Here is a 19,865-nt window from a genome sequence, read left to right as displayed (position 1 = left end):
CTGGACATCAAATTCTTAAGCTAAGAACTGATAATGGTGGAGAATATGTTAAAAACACATTCATCAACTTTTGCACCGAAAATGGAATTCAAATGCAACATACTGTTCCATACACTCCACAACAAAATGGTGTAGCTGAAAGGAAAAATCGCACCTTAAAGGAAATGGCTAATTGTATGCTGCAATCTAAAGGACTCAGTCTTAGTTTTTGGGCCGAAGCAATTAATTGTGCAAATTATATAATCAATCGCACTCCTACTAAGGTTCTAGAGAATATCACTCCAGAAGAAGCTTGGAGTTCCATTAAACCAGATGTAAGTCACTTTCGTGTGTTTGGAAGTGAAGCATGGGCCCATATTCCAGATGAAAAGCATAAAGCTTTAGAACCTAAGAGTGAGAAATGTACTTTTGTTGGATATTCTGAAGATGTAAAAGGTTATAGACTTATTCCATTTAAGTCCAAAAATGTTATCATTAGAAGAGATGTAAAATTTGATGAAAATAAATCGGCCTGCGAGCCTAGTCCGGCGGATGTGCCACCTCTTCCTATCTCTTCTACTTTTGAAAACATTTCTTCTTCAGATGATGAAAGCGAGGATGATAATCCTCCCCCACCTTCTCAGGATCCTCAACTTCCAAGATGGGTCCGTGCTACTCGGGATGCAGCAGGTGATCTTGCCGGTGATCCTACAGATCAGCGACGTACACGTTCTCAGTTTGAAAGAGCCTCTTCTTTACTGGCTCAAGCTCCAGTAAATCATGATCCTGACACTTTTGCAGAAGCTTCAGGCCATCCACATTGGGAAGCAGCTATGAATGAAGAATATCATTCATTGATGACAAATGATACATGGGATCTTGTTCCTCTACCAAAGGGACGCAAACTTGTTAGATGTAAATGGGTTTACAGAACCAAGTATGGACCAGATGGGAAAGTTGATAAACATAAAGCTCGTCTCGTTGCTAAGGGCTTTTCACAGGTTGAAGGCATTGACTACACTGAAACCTTCTCCCCTGTTGCCAAAATGAACTCTATCCGCCTTGTTCTTTCCCTTGCTGCCTCTTTAAAATGGGAAGTCCATCAGATGGATGTTAAATCTGCCTTCTTGCATGGGGACTTGCAGGAAGAAATCTATATGGAACAACCCATTGGCTTCATACAAACAGACTCCAGCCTTGTTTGTCGACTTAAGAAATCCCTTTATGGCCTCAAGCAAGCTCCTCGGGCTTGGTATGCCAAAATGGATAGCTTTCTTTTAGAATCTGGCTTTTCTAGGTGTCATTCTGACAATACTGTCTACACCAAGAAAGTGGGCAACTCTCTTATCATCCTTGTTCTTTATGTTGATGATCTTATTCTTACTGGTAGTGATCCCAACCTTATAAACCATGTGAAGTCAAGCCTTAAAAAGAAATTTGAAATGACAGACTTAGGCCACTTACACTATTTTCTCGGTCTTCAAGTCTTGCAATCCCAAGAGGGTATTTTCCTTTCCCAGTCCAAGTATGCTTGTGATATTCTTCGTCATTTTCACATGGAAGACTGTAAGCCAGCCCCTTCTCCCTTTCAGTCTGGAGTCAAACTTTCAGTCTCTTGTACTTCTCCTGAAGTTGATGCTACCTTATACCGTCAACTTGTCGGAAAACTCTTGTATTTAACCCATACTCGTCCTGATCTTTCCTTTGATGTTGGCCTTGTTGCTCGTTTTATGCAAAACCCCCGTGAAAGTCATTGGAAAGCAGCTAAAAGAATACTTCGTTATGTTCGAGGTACAGTACAGTTTGGGATTCATTACAGTGCCAAAGCAGCTCCTCTGTTAGTTGGTTTCACTGATTCTGATTGGGCTGGTGACCCTGATGATCGGAAGTCTACTGCCGGTTATGTCTTCACTCTTGGTTCAGGACCTATTACATGGGCTTGTAAGAAACAGGCTGCAATTTCTCTTTCGTCAGCAGAAGCAGAGTATCGTGGTGCCGTGGAAGCTAGTAAGGAAGCCTTGTGGCTTCGTCAGATCCTATCAGAGTTTGCTTTGAGCAGCAGCATCCAACCACACTTTGGTGTGATAATCAAAGTGCCATTCAGCTATGCAAAGATCCAGTCCAGCATCAGCGCAGCAAACACATTGAACTACACATGCACTTCATCAGAAAGCTCATTCATGACCATTTTCTTGAAGTGCAATATTGTCCAACAGATGATCAGGTTGCAGACATCTTCACAAAGGCTCTCACAGAGGCGAAGTTCACTAAACTTCGATATATGCTTGGAGTTCAGGAAGTTGTCACTAAGGGGGGATAGGCTCTAGTGCCTCCTTCCTTCTCCTATTGTGTCATATTTGTAAATCCTTCAATCCTATCCCAAGTTGTTCTTAAGGGGGGATGTTAGGATATTCCGACACATAGGATATAGTTAAGTTCAACTTGGTCTAGTATAGAGTTAGGTTAGAGTTAGGTAAAGTGTGTTTCTTTACCGTTGTACATTTTGTAACTTACAATCTGACGGTCACGATATGTAGTGATCCGACGGTTCACTCTCACCTCGGTATTACCGACACTTGATCCGTGGCTTGACACCCGATTGGTCCATGAGTTCTATTTAAAGCGCATGGAGGGTCATTGTTCGGGTAATCTGTGCATGAGAGAAGCTTATGTAAATTTTCATTCTTTGATTAATAAATTGCCTGTAGTACCCACGTTGGGACAGGCCATGGACTGTTTCCCTCCTTGCACTCTGAGGGTTTTAACCACGTCAAAAATACTGGTGTATTGATTTGAGATCTGGTTGTGAGCGGTGTCCTTCTGGTATTCTTTCTGTGGAACTTACCCTGTAAATTCCTACAGAGTAGTCTTCTTCCGTGCTATACCACACTTCTTACAGAATTCTTCAAATTCCTTACTGCAAAATCTCCACTGTTATCTGTCCTCGGCACTTTTATCTTCTTCTCTGTCTAGTTTTCCACCAGAGCCTTAAATTCTTTAAACCTATCAAAGACTTCAGATTTCTTCTTAAGGAAATATATCCATGTAGTCCTTGAGAATTCATCTATAAATGATACATAGTACACAGAATTACCCAGTGATGGAACCTTCACAGGTCCAAACACATCACTATGCACAAGCTCTAATATCTGTTTCGCCCTCTTACCACCAGAGGGGAAACTCACCCCATTCTGCTTCCCATACACATAATTTTCACAGAAATCAAAATCCAGAGAGCTATTACTCATACCTTCTACCATACCTTTACCATGAAGTATTCAAAGGCCCTTCTCTCCAATGTGTCCAAGCCTTTGATGCCACAGCATGGTCTTCTCTTCAGAGACCACTAGATTTTCTACTCCACTTTCAGGAACCATAGAACTGTTGCACCCATCAACAACAGTGCTACCTTGCAGCTTGTACAGAGTTCCAGTCCGAACTCCCCGCATCAATACCAGTGATCCTTGAACCATCTTGCAGGTATCCTTATCGAACACTGTTTTTACACCTGCATCATCCAGCTTGCTTACAAAAATCATATTTCTGGCTAATGCAGGAATATGCAGAACACACGGAAGTGTTCTAACCCTTCCACCTTGCAACTTCAACTTTACTTTTCTGCGACCAACGATTCTAGCCTTCTTATCATCCCCTAAGAAGACATCACCACCATTGTATTTATCATACTCGCAAAACCACTCTCTATGGGGAGTGAAGTGAATGGATGCACCTGATTCAATCAACCATGCCTCATGATCTACGTGTACTTGAAGACGCTAAGTACACATCCCCACCTTCATCTGAGGTGGTTTTTGCCTCTGCAAAAGAAGCATCATCAAATCCCTTTCCTTTGTCAGGAGCTTTAGATTTACAATCCCTTTTGTAGTGTCCTTCCTTTCCGCATTTCTAGCACACCACCTTTACAGGTTTTCTTGGAGATTTAGATCTCCCTCTAAATTTATATCTCCCACTCGATGACCAACATTAAATGTGGGAGATTATTTTCTTGAGTTCTCCTTGTAGATTATCCAAGTCAGATATCCTTCTTGCCTGCTTTACTGGTGATATGCTCAAACAACCTTTTTAGTCTAAGGAAACATAAGCTCTCTTAGTTGACTTTCTTGATGCATGATTATGCTACCCAACAAGACTCCTAGATTACCTTGAATCTCCAACATCCTTTTGAGTCATGTTCCTCTTCCTAACTAGAATCAAATCTCTAGTCCATTCTCATTTGTAATTTATTAAGGATTTGTAAAACCTATATATTAACTTACTGATGCTATCTCATAAATTCCTTATTATCAACTTTGTAGTTGAGCACCTCCATTTTGAGGCTCCTCATGGTTTCCTCTAGGTCGCTATCCTTTGGACTATCCCTTCCATGCTCATTTGATTATGTTCCATAATTACCCATGCTAATGTTCATGGCTCTAACTTCTTCTTCATGGTTTTAGGACCCCTCATCATCCCCCATATTCCCGGTCCTTGTGTTGATCCTACCTTATAACCTACTTGTAGCCTTCTTTTAAATTTCTGAAAAGTTTTGCTACCCTGAACCAAAATTCTAGGTTCCATTGATAGGCATGTTCTCTTTTTCAATAGTTTTGCATTGACTATTTATCTTCCCAAATATGATTACCACATTATGTTCTCTTTTAAAAGTTATGGCCTCTGAAAGTTTTGGCTCATTTAGCCCCAATTTCCCCTATTCTATTACAATGAACTCCTTCCAATATTATCAATAATTATGTACCCAAATTCCAAATCTAGCTCCATCACTATGTTCTACTATATCATAGCTCCGTGTTGAATGTTTTGGCATTCCAATATAATCTCTAGTTGTATAGATATAACCTTTTTAGGTGACTGCATACCATATTTGTTCCCTTTGCACTATTTTAGTCATAACTCCTTCATAGTAACTCCATTTTGCAATTGCAATATGTCATTGAAAACCTCTCTCTATGTTATTTTATTTGAGTTGCAGACATTGAGTGGTACAAATAATTTTCGTGGTTTTTCGTTACTTGAAAATGTTGTTGAGGCCCTCAAGAATGCCCTATAAACAAATGACTAGAAAAAAACAAAAAATCGAGAAAAAAATGCTAAAATTTTGATAGGTTTACTCCCTTGGGCCAATCAGATCCCCCTTAAATTGTGTTCTATACTAATTCTTTAGACGTATAGACCTCCTTTGTGCACCCCCGCTTCATTGGAAAATAAATGCTTATATATTCTTGGCTTTTAGTTCCCATTTTAGGTCCTTATACTACTAGTCTAACCTCTTATTGTTATTAGTGCAACCCCCTTATTGTATTATTGTGCCCATATAGTCCCCATGTTGTTATTATTGTTCCCCATATAAGCCCACTATTGTTATTGTTGTGCTCCTGCAATGTTATTGTTATGTAGCCTCTGATTGTATTGGGACCCCTTAGACTCCTATATATAGAAAGGATGTCTTGTCATTTGTATCATCCAAGAATTGTTCATTTGTGTAATGTAAAGGAGGTTGCCTCCTCGAAGAGGCTGATTTTGAAGTCGTTGATATATCTTTTCTTCTATTTTGTGAGTTGGTTACATAAAATTTGGTATTAGAGCTTTGGATTCTAGGGTTTCGCTGCTTCAAACAGGTCATCGTGGCAATTTCGCTATAAAAAAATTTATACCAAGTTTCGGAAGCTAAAATGAAAACCCATTTGAGCTGAAATCTTGATGAACTTCGGGTCCAAATTTTAGATCTTGTCTCACTATATTTTCGGAGATATGATCCATGACATTTAGGATTTTGCAGTCTCTCGAATTATATCTCAAACAGGTGACCTGGGGAAAATCGTCATAACTTTCTCTCTAAGCCTCAGATTGAAATTTAGTAAACATTTACAAAAAGAGAATGGATTGTAGTTTTATTTGTATCATTTCAGGTTTGAAGGTCAAAAACGTGACACGTGGCACTTCATACAAGTTTTCTCTATTGAATTAGTCTATAATTAGGTTTTCACGGGATATTTGGAATAACTATTTCTTGGAGAATCCAATCTTAATCAGAATTGTGGGGTGGGAAAGAGGAATCAGAGGGCTACCACATGACAAATTTTTAGACTATGGAGATCCAAAATTATAGAGATATAACAAATTCAATATCAAGCTCCTACAAAGCGAAAAAAGGTGTGTAGTCTTTTTTAATTTTTGCATAAGTTTGGTTTGAAAAAATAGTTTGAATTAATTCAAAAGGGATAGTGAAGCATAATTATCATTAATTAATGCCCCGAAGAAAGAAAATGGAAACACTTAGTAAGCAACCTGAAATCTCTACCATGACTCATGAAGAAGAGGAAGAAATGCAACATAATATATCAAAATTACGAGACCAAGTGTAACAAATTTCACTCTCACAAAAACTAACAAAAGCTAAAATGGATGGTTTAAAGAAAGGCATGGAAGCTAAGATGAATGGTTTGGAAGCCAAGATTGATGGCTTGGAATCTAAGATGGATGGTTTAGAAGTAAACATTGAATATTTGAAAGGAGGCTTGGCAAAGTTGCTTCAAGAAATGCTTCCTAATGGCGAAAAGGTAATAGAGGAAACTCATGATGAGAACAAAAGAAACGTTAATCATGATTCCATAGAATATAATGTTGGATTGAAGACCCACCATGTTCCAAAGATCGATATGTGGAAGTTTGATGGCAAGGATCCCGTAACATGGATAATATAGATGGAGAAATATTTTGATCTCCATAATGTGCAAAACACAAAAAAGGTACACATTGCAACTTTATATTTAGAACCCAATTAGTTTGTATGGTATCGATGGCTTTTCTCTCATAAACAAATTGTCACTTGGTCAAATTTTGTGGATGAAATTATAGCACATTATGAGGATACAAAAAGCAACACCTTCTTTAGCCAATTAAAAAATCTCAAACAAAAGGGTTCAATAGCAGAGCACATTGAGGAATTCCAAAAATTGAATATAAGGGTAAAGATATTCCAGAGGAGCATATAATTGATGTTTTCATATGGACTTTAAAGGATAACATCCAACATGAGGTTCGCCTTTAGGAATCTGATTCATTGGAGAAGGCATTCAGGTTGGCAATAAAATTTGAAAGCAAAATTATGGCAACAAGGAAGCCTACCACTCACAACTGTAAAGATGGAAGTGTTAATTCCCCTAGACTTCCACAAGCTGCAAGTTTGACACCACAACAATTGAAAGAAAAAAGACCAAAAGTGCTTTGTTACAGTTGTGATAGCAAATACACTAAAGGTCATAAGTGTGCTGAGAAGAAATTATTTTACATAGATTGTGAAGAGGAAGAAGAAAAGGAACAATAAACATCAAAAGAAGAGGATATACACTAGTAACCAACCCTAGAGAAAGAAGAAATGAATCTGACCATATCTTGTAATGCATTGGCAAGAATTACCACTCCTCAAAATCTCAAGATAGAAGGACATATCAAGAAGAAAAAGGTAATAGTGTTAATTGATTCGGGCAGTGACCATAATTTTATTCATTGTAAGATAGCTAAGGAATTGAATTGCTTCCTATATCCAGCACTAGAGTGTCAAGTGATGGTTGCAAATGGAGGAACCATAAATTTCTCTGGAAAGTGCCATAATATCAAGCTATCCATGGGAGAATATGTAATGAATAGTTCAATGCTTTCCATTCCAATGGGTGGTGTTGATGTTGTACTAGGAGTCCAATGGCTACAATCTTTGGGTACGATAGCTTTTAATTTTCAAGAAATTTTCTTGAATTTTTTTGGGAAGGAAAGGAAGTTGAATTAAGGGGTATCGCAGGGAAACTCGAAATGATAATAAGCTCTAACAGCATGACAAAGCTTCTAAAGAAAGAACAACGGCGCGTAATTTCACAATTATGTTCACTAGAGGTTCCCACATCGAAATCATCTATTTCTCCGGATCTCCAAAAAGTTTTGGACAACCATTCCAAGGTATTTAAGACTCCCAAAGGCCTCCCACCTATTTGTGATCATAATCATGCTATTCATTTGATTCCAGGAAGTGTTCCCCTAAACATCAAGCCTTATAGATATCCATATGCCCAAAATAGTGAAATTGAATGTATGGTTACATAAATGCTAGAGGTTGGTATAATTCAACCTAGTCAAAGTTATTTCTCTGCTCCAGTGGTATTGGTACACAAGAAGGATGGATCATGGCGCATGTGTCCGGATTATAGGGAGATCAACAAGCTTACTATTAAAGATAAATTTCTCATTCCTGTCGTTGATGAATTATTGGATGAATTACATGGAGCAATTTACTTCACCAAGTGGGATCTTCGTTCAAGATATCATCAAATTAGAATGAAGACTGAATACATTCCAAAAACAACATTTAGAACTCATGAGGGTCATTATGAATTTTTGGTCATGCCTTTTGGCCTTACCAATGCACCTTCTACATTTCAAGGTTTTATGAATTCCATTTTCAAACCCTTCCTTAGAAAATTTGTGTCAATATTTTTTGATGATATACTAATCTACAACAAGTCTTGGAAGGATCATGTTGACAGGATGCTCAAACTATTGGAGGAGAAACAATTATATGCACAAAGCTCCAAATGTTTCTTTGGAGTAGAAGAGGTGGAATATTTTGGTCATATTATATCTCATGAAGGTGTTAAGGTAGACCCTAACAAAATTAAAGCCATTGAGGAATGGAAAATTCCCACATCCATAAAGCATCTGCAAGGATTCTCAAGTTGACAAGGTATTATTGCAAGTTTGTTAAGAATTATGGGAGAATAGCAGCACCTAACAACATTACTAAAGAAATATGCATTTTATTGGACTCCAAAAGCAACGAAGGCCTTTGAATATCTCAAAGAGGCAATGTGCCAAGCATCGGTCTTAGATACGCCATACTTCACAAAAACCTTTATTGTGGAATGTGATGCCTCAGGAAATGGAATTGGTGTTGTTTTAATGCAAGAAGAAAGACCCATTACTTTCAAAAGTCATCCAATCAAAGGAAAGTATTTACACAAAGCGATTTATGAGAAGGAAATGTTGGCAATACTACATGCACTTAAGAAATGGCAACCTTACCTAATGGGAAAACACTTCAAGGTAAAAACGGATCATGATAGTCTTAAATACTTTTAGAAAAAAGGTTATCTTCAGAAGAATAGAAAAAATGGGTCACAAAGATGTTGGGTTCTGAATTTGAAATCATATACAAAAAAGGAAAGTAAAATGTTGTTGTAGATGCACTCTCAAGAAAGGATGAGAATTTTATACAAAATCATCCAAAACTACTCAATCGTTGAGGACAACACTTTTTGAAGGAGGGGCATGTTATGTCCCTATACTACTAGTGTAACCCCTTATTGTTATTAGTGCAACCCCCTTATTGCATTATTGTGCCCATATAATCCCCATGTTTTTATTATTGTGCCCCATAGAAGCCCAATATTGTTATTGTTATGCCCCTACAATATTATTGTTATGTAGGCTCTGATTGTATTGGGACCCCTTAGACTCCTATATATGGAAATGAAGTCTTGTCATTTGTATCATCCAAGAATTATTCATTTGTGTAATGTAAAGGAAGTTGCCCCACCGAAGAGGCTGATTTTGAAGTCGTTGATCTATCATTTCTTCTATTTTGTGAGTTGGTTGCATAACATCCAATTAGACACATATTGTCTTGCATGGCTTCCCATAACACTTGGCATACATGCTGCACATTCCTTTTTTGCATGTTGGTACCCACCTAGGTCCCATCATCCACATGGGACCTTCCACATGGCAGTTATTGATTGGATACAACTACACATAGAGTCAATTCCCCACTTTTCTACACAAGGGGGGACTTGCTCCCTCAAAAATCCAATGGTTGATCTTAAGGTATATCAATGGCCGAAATATGAATCATGTTGAAATATGCAAAAAGGTTTAGGATGTGTTTCATTTCTAATATATCTGATAGTCACGATCCTCCTTCATCATCAACCCTTAATCTACATTCGGTGGAAACTAGCACGAAGGTTTACAATACGCCATCTACTTGATATATCTAACATTGTTGGATCACCACATTGGTTAAAAACTTGTTGGTTGGGTAATGGGGTGGAAAAAATCCAATAGATCTAACAACTTCCATTTCTTGTGATCAATGACTGTGGTGTGCATCATGCATTAAAAAGAATAGCACTTTAGCACACCACATTCACATGAATTGAACCGCTACTTGGAATTTTTACCTCATTGCTAATGTCACAATGTATTTTTTAATTAATTAATTAATTAATGATATTATTGTTATTATTATTATTTAATTTATACATTTTCTTTCTATAAATAATACCCATTTTTCTCAAATTTATGTCTATGCAAATTTTAACATTTCCATTACTAAAATTCACTCGTTGCTTCACATATTTTGAGCTTGCAATCATAATTTTACCCTCTACATTTCTCATTTTCATGGATTCCATCTCGAATTGAGAATTCATCCACTTCTAATCCTTGTGAATCATGTCAAATGATTTCCCAACAAACTGTGATTTATCCTGTAATGAATTTCGACCCACATGGCTTGAGTGTTGTAACACCAGGCTATGATACCTCTTGTAACATCCATGTCCCCCATTGGTCACTAATGGGTGTATTCTAGCCACCTGTTGAGGTATACCCGTAGTCGGTGACCCCTTGTAATTTATTTTTTACATTTTTTCCTTTCTTTCAATAATAATAATATTAAATATAGCTTCCTAGTAAGGATTGTCTCTGTTCCATTTACAGATGTGACCTAGTTTATTACGATATCTCCTTTTCATTTTACTTCATGTATGGGTGTTATGCATGCCTAAATTCACTCTAGATGCAATTTCTCATATGCACGAACACAATTTCTTAATTTATTCTTCGTACACATAACATAAAAAGATACATAATTAATCACAACATAATTAATTAAATATAAATAGTGGCACTTATCTGGTAAAATAACCAACTGTGTAGGCCTCAAACATTCCTCATAGCCATAGACAATGTTGTTCATTTTCTCTCAACAACGGGTCACTCCTAAGTTGGGGCTTCGAATCCATGGGGGAAAAACATGCCCAATCCAAGTACATGTCCAGTACCATCATCCAATCTAGGTACCAAACCCCCGTAACTTTGAACCTATAGTCTTATGATGATGATGATGATGGTTAATGTCCACTGAGACCAAACATTGGTCTATCGGACCTAAAGAAACAAATTATTTATTTTGATTTAAGATTTTATTCCTATGCTCAAAAAGCTTGGAGAGAAGCCTCCCGAGCTCACTATAATTTTGACATTGTAAAAGGCTAGGAAGGTCAGTATTGTAACAAAGATTGTGAAACTGAGATCTAATGTGGTTGTACGCGGGGCACTCTAAGAGGAAGTGGTTTTCATCCTTGATGTTCCTATTCTCACATATATGGCAGATCCTTTCCATCCATGGTGTTTTAGGAACTGCCCAATGACCTGTTTCACTATGGAGCTCATGAGAATTCGTTCTAATCTTTGCTATATTAATTTTCTTCTTTGAGCTAGTTAAAATAGAGAGATACTTTTGATCTTCTAGGGTGGGGTTGATGACCTTCTTATAATAAATTAAATTTCTTTTAGCCGCTAAATCTTTCTCACACCACATTTTTTATTTGAACTTAGAAGTAACAATATCTTTAATGTTATTAATGTTTTGCAATGCATCATTCTCGTTGATCTCCCAATAGTTTAACCAGGCCCTTGTGTCTTTATGCCACCCCCGATTAAGCCTTAGGTGGTTTTGGCTGGAATTTAAAGCTAGCTTAGGAAGTCTATGATCGTCTATGTTATTGAGTTTGTGCTTGTACAACAGAAACCTAATCATAGCTAGGCTCTCAATAGGGGAAAGACCTGCTTCTATAAGGAGAATAGTATAGGGTGTATTACTTTTAATTTTCAGGTTATAAAACGCTTTTGGATTTGCTCAATCTTTCTCCATGATTCTCTGGAGATGCTGCAACCCCAAACCTCATAGCCATATAAGATAACAAGAGTGACTAAAGTTTCAAAGAGGAACTTCTTTTTATCCCACATTATGAGGTTTATTGTTTTACATTTATTTTCAAGACCAAAATAAGCTTTCCACCCCCCATTAATCCTTTTCTCAATGCTATGGTTCTAGTTGAGCTTGTGATGAATATCAATTCCTAGGTACTTGTAAGAATACACTTCCTCCAAGTTATTATTGTCATACATAAAATTAGCATAAGTGTCCTTCTTGGATTTGATAATCATAACTTTTGTTTTGTCAGTGTTAACAGTCATACCCATGGTAGAGCAGAAATCCTTGAGAATCCTGAGGCTCGGTGAAAGAGTTAAACACATACTCTATATATACACTTCCTCGCATTCTTCGCATATATTCTTCGGTGAAAGAGTTCTGAGGCTCGGTGAAAGAGTTAAACACGTACTTTATATATACACTTCCTCACATTCTTCGCATATATTCTTCGGTGAAAGAGTTACACGTACTTTATATATACACCTCCTCACATTCTTCGCATATATTCTTCGATGAAAGAGTTCTAAGGCTCGGTGAAAGAGTTAAACACATACTTTATATATACACTTCCTCTCATTCTTCACATATACTCTTTAGTGAAAGAGTTCTGAGGCTAGGTGAAAGAGTTAAACACGTACTTTATATATACACTTCTTCGCATTCTTCGCACATATTCTTTGGTGAAAGAGTTTTGAGGCTCGGTGAAAGAGTTAAACACGTACTTTATATATACATTTCTTCGCATTCTTTGCATATATTCTTCGGTGAAAGAGTTTTGAGGCTCGGTGAAAGAGTTAAACATGTACTTTATATATACACTTCCTCTACGATATAAGACCATAAGGCTCGCATCTTCGGTGATCAGTTCTGAGGCTCGCTATATGACCAAGGCAGAGGCTCGCATATAAGACAAAGGCTCGCATATATTCTTTAGCATTTAAACCCGGTTCTGAGGCCCGCATCTCCGATCTGCAGGCTGCGGTGGGCACGGGCGATCTGCAGTCAGGTTTTTTGATATCAGGTGCACACATTCCTTATCTTTTTCTTTTTCTTTTTCTTTTTCTTTTTCTAATACATATTTGCTCATATAATTTCAAGTATGAATATTTCACCACAATTACCAAAGATTACCAAGGGCAGACCTAGCACAATTACTCTACAAGGCCTTTATGAGTATATAGAGTCTTCAGAGAAATGTAGAGAAGAAAGAGAAGCGCTACAAAAAGAGTTAGAAGCCATGCTGGAAAATAAAGTTGCATCTCTTGAAGACATGATCCAAAAACAAATAGAAAATAAAATAGAACTACTGGAGAATAAAATGGAGGCAATGGAGACTAGATTGCAGGTTATAGGAAAACAAAACCAAGATACTAACCAACCATCCTAGCAAGGAGATGCTGATACTTTAGAGAGTCTTAAAATGAAAGACATGATTAAAGAACTAGAAGAAAAAGTTAATAGCCGTATCACCCTAAATAATGTGGTAGATAAGTTAGATATCAAACCAATTAAAGATGAAATGAAAAAATTAATAGAATTAGACCACAAACGTAACAAAAGGGCCTTGAACCTTATAATCTTCAGTTTAAAAGAGGAAGTAGATGAGGATACTTTAGCCTTAGCTCAGACAGAATTACATAATAGATTACAAATTGAAACAGTGTGTCTCACAGAAGCAACAAGGTTGGGGAAATTAACCGAGAATAAAGGAAGACTAATCCGCATAAAGGGGAGCTCCACTGATCATAAGTACGACGTACTTAGTAAAATCTCAAGTCTAAAAGGAACGGGAATATTCATAAATGAAGATCTCATTCTAGAAGATCAAGCAGAATTAAGAAAGGAGTTTCGAAAGGTAAAAGAAGCTAGAAATGAAGGAAAATGGGCAACAACCAGAAATAGAAAAGCCTTTATTCAAGACAGAAACCAAAAAGATAGTAATCAATAGCAATTAAACATGCTCTGGATCCTTTCTTGGAATTATCGGGGCTTCCCATGGAACAAAGGCCCCAAGCTACGTTGGATTTCAAATGGTGTTGATATTATTTTACTTGTTAAAACTTGGGAGCACGAAGAATCTAAGGTCCCTAACATAAATGGCTTTACGCTATGGTCTACCTGGAACAAGCGATCCTCCCGTAGAGGCATTGGGGGAACAGCTTGTTACATTAAGAAGAACATCTCCCCCCATGCTAGGATTTATAAAAACAACCCTCACAACCAATATAGTTGGATAGAGATCAGTGACATTAATAATAAAAAGTCCTACATAGCAATATGTTATTTTCCCCCCATCAATTCTAACTTCTATAAGAAGAAGAATCTAGATAAAACTAACCATTACAATGGTTTAGAGAATGATATTTCTAGCCTAAGGAATGACGGTAATATCATTTTAATAGGTGACTTTAATGCTCGAACTTCAAACAACCAAGCTATTATTCTAAGCAATCATTCCAACCCTAATCCTCTTTGGCTAGACGAAGACCCTACTCTCGCTAGTAGGTACAAAAGGAGCTCTGAAGACCTCAGGGAAAATTTGTCTGGGTCGGAGCTAGTCAAGCTCTGTAGTGCTCAGGATCTCATAATTTGCAACGGTCTACAGAAGTGGCCCAATTCCAACAAGATGACCTGCATCCATGGACTTGGTAGCAGCGTGGTAGTCTACGTTATTTTTGATCTCCCATTATACAACGAAATAATAAATTTTGACATCTTAAACGACCACGAACTTGACTTTTATCATAGGCCTTTACTTATAACTCTCAATTTTGTCACGCATAGAGTTCCCACAGAAAATAATACTTACAGCCAAAAGAAATTAATATTTGATAGAAATAAAAACGATCTCTATCTAAATTAATTAAAAACTAATTTGCTTCCTTTATCTAGTATAGACAACATAGAAAACCTCTATCATAATTTTACTAGAACCCTCTCATATTCTATTAACAAGTTCTCAATTGAAGTTTCAAATAATAAAAGAAATAAAAAAACCAATCCATGGTCTGACAAAGATTGTAAAAGTGCGAGGAGAGAAATTAAGGAAGCTGTTGATGAATTTCTTAAAATGGACAAGATGAAAATATACAAAGCCCTAACTAAAAGAAAAAAGAGTCAGTACATTCGTCAAAGACGGGAGAATCTCTTACACCTCTCTAAGGTAGCTCCTAAGAAATTTTGGAGGTAGATTTTGACTAGGAAGACTAAAGATAATAATAAAATTTCTCTTCACGATTGGAATTCCTATCTTAAAAAGCTTTATGAATCTCCAAATGTCATGGATAATTTCGAAACCTTGCTCACAATGAAAGAAGTTTTCTATTTAGAAGACATTAAGTTTGGGGTTAATCGCCTCGCTAATGGGAAATCTAAGGACATTGAAGGTTACCAAGAAGAAATCTTAAAAATTGGGGGTCATGTCCTCATCCCCCATATCCACAAGGATTTCAATCAAGCAGTCAAGCAAGTATTCCCTAAACCTTGGACTGAGAGCCTCATTATCCCTATTTTTAAAAGTGGGGATACAAATAACCCCTCTAATCATCGGACAATTATGATCAGCCCCCTTTTAGCCAAGTTATATGGTAGTATTTTGGAAAATAAGTTAAGCATATGGCTTGAAAGTGAAGGTAAACGGGCTAAAGGCCAAGTAGGTTTCAGAAGGCATCACTCAACAATAGACCACCTTGTTACACTTAGGATCATTATGGAGGAATGTCGTAATGATAAATCCAACTTATTTTGTTGCTTTGTGGACTTTAGAAAGGCTTTCGATACGATTCCTAGATACAACCTTTGGAATAGATTAGAAGAGCTAAAGGTTCCTCTCGAGCTGAGAGCTGCCACTATAAGGTTATACGAGAATGTAATTGCTAAGCTAAAGAGCAATGAGGGGTGGTTGGAAGATATTAGGTGTAACATCGGAGTTAAACAAGGTTGCCCCCTCTCCCCTACCCTACCCTATTTGGCATTTACATCGATAAGCTCGAAGGCTATTTAGAGGAAGCAGGATGTGATGGCACGATCTTCGCTGGGATAGTCGTCATCCTTCTTCTCTATGCTGACGATATTGTTCTTTTCGCAAGGTGCCCATCTAATATATCCCCCATCAGCCTAAATGATCTGATTGGGAAAATTAGTTTTGCTATGCTAAATTCCTTTTCAGAATATCTTAAATGTGCTCAAGGATTTAAGAGATTATTTGCAAGTTTAAAACATGAGTTTTTGAATGCTTTTATGTAATTTTTATGTGCAAATTAACATAAACAAATGACTAAACAAAGCATATAACGGACATAAACATCACCATAAACATTATCACAGTAGCACATGATGAAGAAGTTCACCCGTCCTGCGCTACGTTTCCTTGGTCCAAATTCCAATGGCTTGGCTCTCTCTATTATTCTCAAAAGTGTGAATACATCAGTTTACAATGCTCAGAAAGCTCTGAAACATGTTCCAATGGCTCCAGAATGCCCAAAAATGTCTATGTAGCCTCTTTTTGCTCTTGATTTGGTAAAAAACTAAAGAAGTTATGGCCTTTCCCAATATTCTGCTAATCACACCACAAATTCCCCAAAATTTGGCACCATCCTACAAATTTTCCCCAAAACGTGCTAACGGAGCAATAATTTTGCCGAATTTCGGGCAAATTTGTCAGACGTGTTAAATGTCCTCTAACACCTTATATCTGGAAAATGTGGCTATTTGGGGGCCACGAATCCTGAGCTAAGGCCAACTTATCGCCCCCACTGGTCAGGCCCCCACTCCTCTTCGTCGGTGGTCATGTGATGGTGGTGCAACCAAGGGCCGACCCCCGTGGGTTGGCCCAACTCCCAAATGACACATTTATAATATTCAAATATATGTCCATGACCTAATAATTAGGAACCATGGTGATAGCGAATTGGTGGAAGGATTTGGACCATGTTGTGAGGTCGCGAGTTTGACCCCCGCTGTTGCTGCCCAGACTTCAACCCATAATTTTGGTGGCCCCCGGGTTGCCACGTGATGGCCTTCGGCTGGGCCATGTGTCAGCCTGTGGTTGGCCACCAACCAACCAATCACAAATTACCAAATTGCACCCAATAAAAATATGCCACTTGGCACAATAAGATTCATTGAGCCTGTTGACTAGTCAACTTGCCACATACACCTGCCCAATCAGTGCCACATCAACAATACAGACTACTGACTGGGCTGTCAATTTTTTTTTACCAAAAATTCCCCTATTTGAGAAAGTTAATAGAACATGATTCTGGGAGCATACGATGTATGTTTTGCACAAAACAAGTTGCACTGGATTCAGGATGATGAGCATTATGCAATCGTCTAGGTTGCACACTGATATGATAACTTTGAATTTTGAGCTATTTTTTGAGCACTTGATCATTCCTCCCCATTGGAAGTCTTTTCGACCCCAAAAGATCATTTTCAGTTGTCCAATAGGTAAGGGTATAGTTCCCTCACCTTTCCAATCTCGATCCATTTGGCCTTTGAAGGATTTGTTCCCTTGAGCCCCACTTGAAGGTAGTCCACACTCCCTCATTTTGAAGACCTTGATCTTCAGTCAAGAATGGTGTCTTACTGTAGTTCATCAAGGTATTCAGGAGAAAAATCCTCAATTGAAGGAATTTGGATATTTTCTCCTTGATCTTCAACCAAAGGAGGTTCATACAACCTTAAGTTCTCAACATTAAAAACAACATAAATTTGCATTTATCAAGGCAAATCCAACATGAAGGCATTGCTACCAATCTTTTCCAAAATTATGATGGACCATATCTAATTGGTTTCAGTTTTTTACCTTCTCCTTCGTGCCTCTCTTTGTTAATGTGAAGCTCAACTTCATCACCAACTTGGAACTTGTGATCTACACAATGCTTGTTGTGCCTTGCTTTGTACTTGCCTTGGCTCTTTTCAAGATGTTTTTGAACTCTTTGGTGTACCAATTGGATATGTTCAATGAACCTTCTTGATTTTTCTATGTCACTATGACCATCAATAGCAACATCTTTCCCAAAAATGAAATCTAAAGGAGACTTATGCAAGTATCCCAACACATGCTTCAAATGGCAATGCTTGAGTTGAAGAGTGCTTGGCGCAGTTGTAAGCATGATGAATGTAGTGCGAATGTTCATCCCACAACTTAGGATTCCTGCTGCAATACCCACGAAGAAGATGTATCACTGTCATGTTCACCACCTTTGTTTGACCATTTGTTTGCGAATGAGATGATGTACTCTTTTTCAATTTGGTGTCCATGAATCCCCACAAGCTTGACCAAAAATTCCCAACAAAGTGAGAATCTCGATCACTAATAATGGATGTGGGCAATCCAAAATGCACCCATACATTCTGAAAGAATCACTAAGCAGTTTATTCAGCTGTAATTTTGTTTTTACATGGCATCAAAATACACATTTTACTGAACTTATCCACAAGTTACTACATATGTACAAATAATCATGACCACTTTTTGACAATGGAATGCCTCCTACAAAATCCATAGAAACACTCTTCCATGCCTGTTAAGGAACCGGAAGTGGTGTGTACAATCCTAACTTCCTATTGCTAGGCTTACTGACTGCACATAATGAACATCCTTTAATAAAATATGATACGCTTTCAAGCATACGAGGCCAATAACAATACCTCTATAGATGTGCTATCGCCTTAATTACACCAAAATGACCAACAATAAGAGAAGTATATGCCTCCCTTATGATTTTGACTATTTCTCCCTATGGAATACAAAGCTTGCCAGGATGGCACAACAAGTTATCATGCAAATGATAAACCAATTCCTCTACTTGGTTACCTTGACTCAAGCTTGCATAAACATCCTAAAAATCATTGTCTAATGCATATTGTTCAATATAACTTTCATGCAAAACAAAATTATGCTTGTTAAAGTAGCTTCACTCATAATAGGCCTAGAAAGAATATCAACAACTTTATTGTAAATACCTTTCTTATACCTTATTACCAAGTGGAATTGTTGAAGAAAACCCATTCATTGGAAGTGGCTTGATTTCTACAACTTAGATTGAGATTGCAAGTAAGAAATCACTGATGATCAGTGTGAATGATTGTTTCCTTACCCATCAAGTAATGTTTCCATTTTTTCACACTTTGCACCAATGCATACAATTCTTTGTCATATGTAGGATAATTAATCATTGTACCATTGAAAGTTTCCGAATGAAAACAGATAGGCGTACCATGTTGCATGAGGACTGCACCCATGGCATAGTCACTAGCATCAGTCTGGATCTTAAACAACTGTCTCAAGTTTGGAAGTGCAAGTAGTGGAACTTAACTGATTTTTTCCTTCAATGCATCAAAGGCCTTTTGTTGTTTTCCTCCCCACTTAAAATGTAGAAAATCTGGTGTAGGTTAACCCAATAATGCAATATAAATCAAAGCAGAATATTATAACCTACTTCTACTATCAATTTTGCGAAAGCTTAAAGATCGAGTTGAACACTATAACCAGAAGAAGAAGAATCAATCGCATAATACACATGAATATACTTTGGAGAAAGCCTCAGCTAAAAACCCCACTATCTGTATTATCATACAAGGTGGAAATGCATAGGAATTATACAAAGCCTTAGCTCTCACAGCTAGCCAGCTCTTAATACAATCCTCATATATGCTCACAGGCAATCTTGGCTTCTCTCAAGCCTTCCTCTCTGCCCTCCAAGCTCCTATTTCCTTGCGTTGTTCTTCTGGGATGATTCTCCTGTTACCAAGTGGATGATCTCCCTCAACCAAGTGGAACACTCTTTCACACACAATCAGAACTGCACAA

This window comes from Pinus tabuliformis, chromosome 7 (assembly GCF_031772625.1).
Source record: "Pinus tabuliformis cultivar Carrire ecotype Pingquan chromosome 7, CPIR1, whole genome shotgun sequence".
Taxonomy (NCBI): domain Eukaryota; kingdom Viridiplantae; phylum Streptophyta; class Pinopsida; order Pinales; family Pinaceae; genus Pinus; species Pinus tabuliformis.
The sequence above is the reverse complement of the archived record's forward strand: the minus strand, read 5'-3'. Positions refer to the sequence as shown.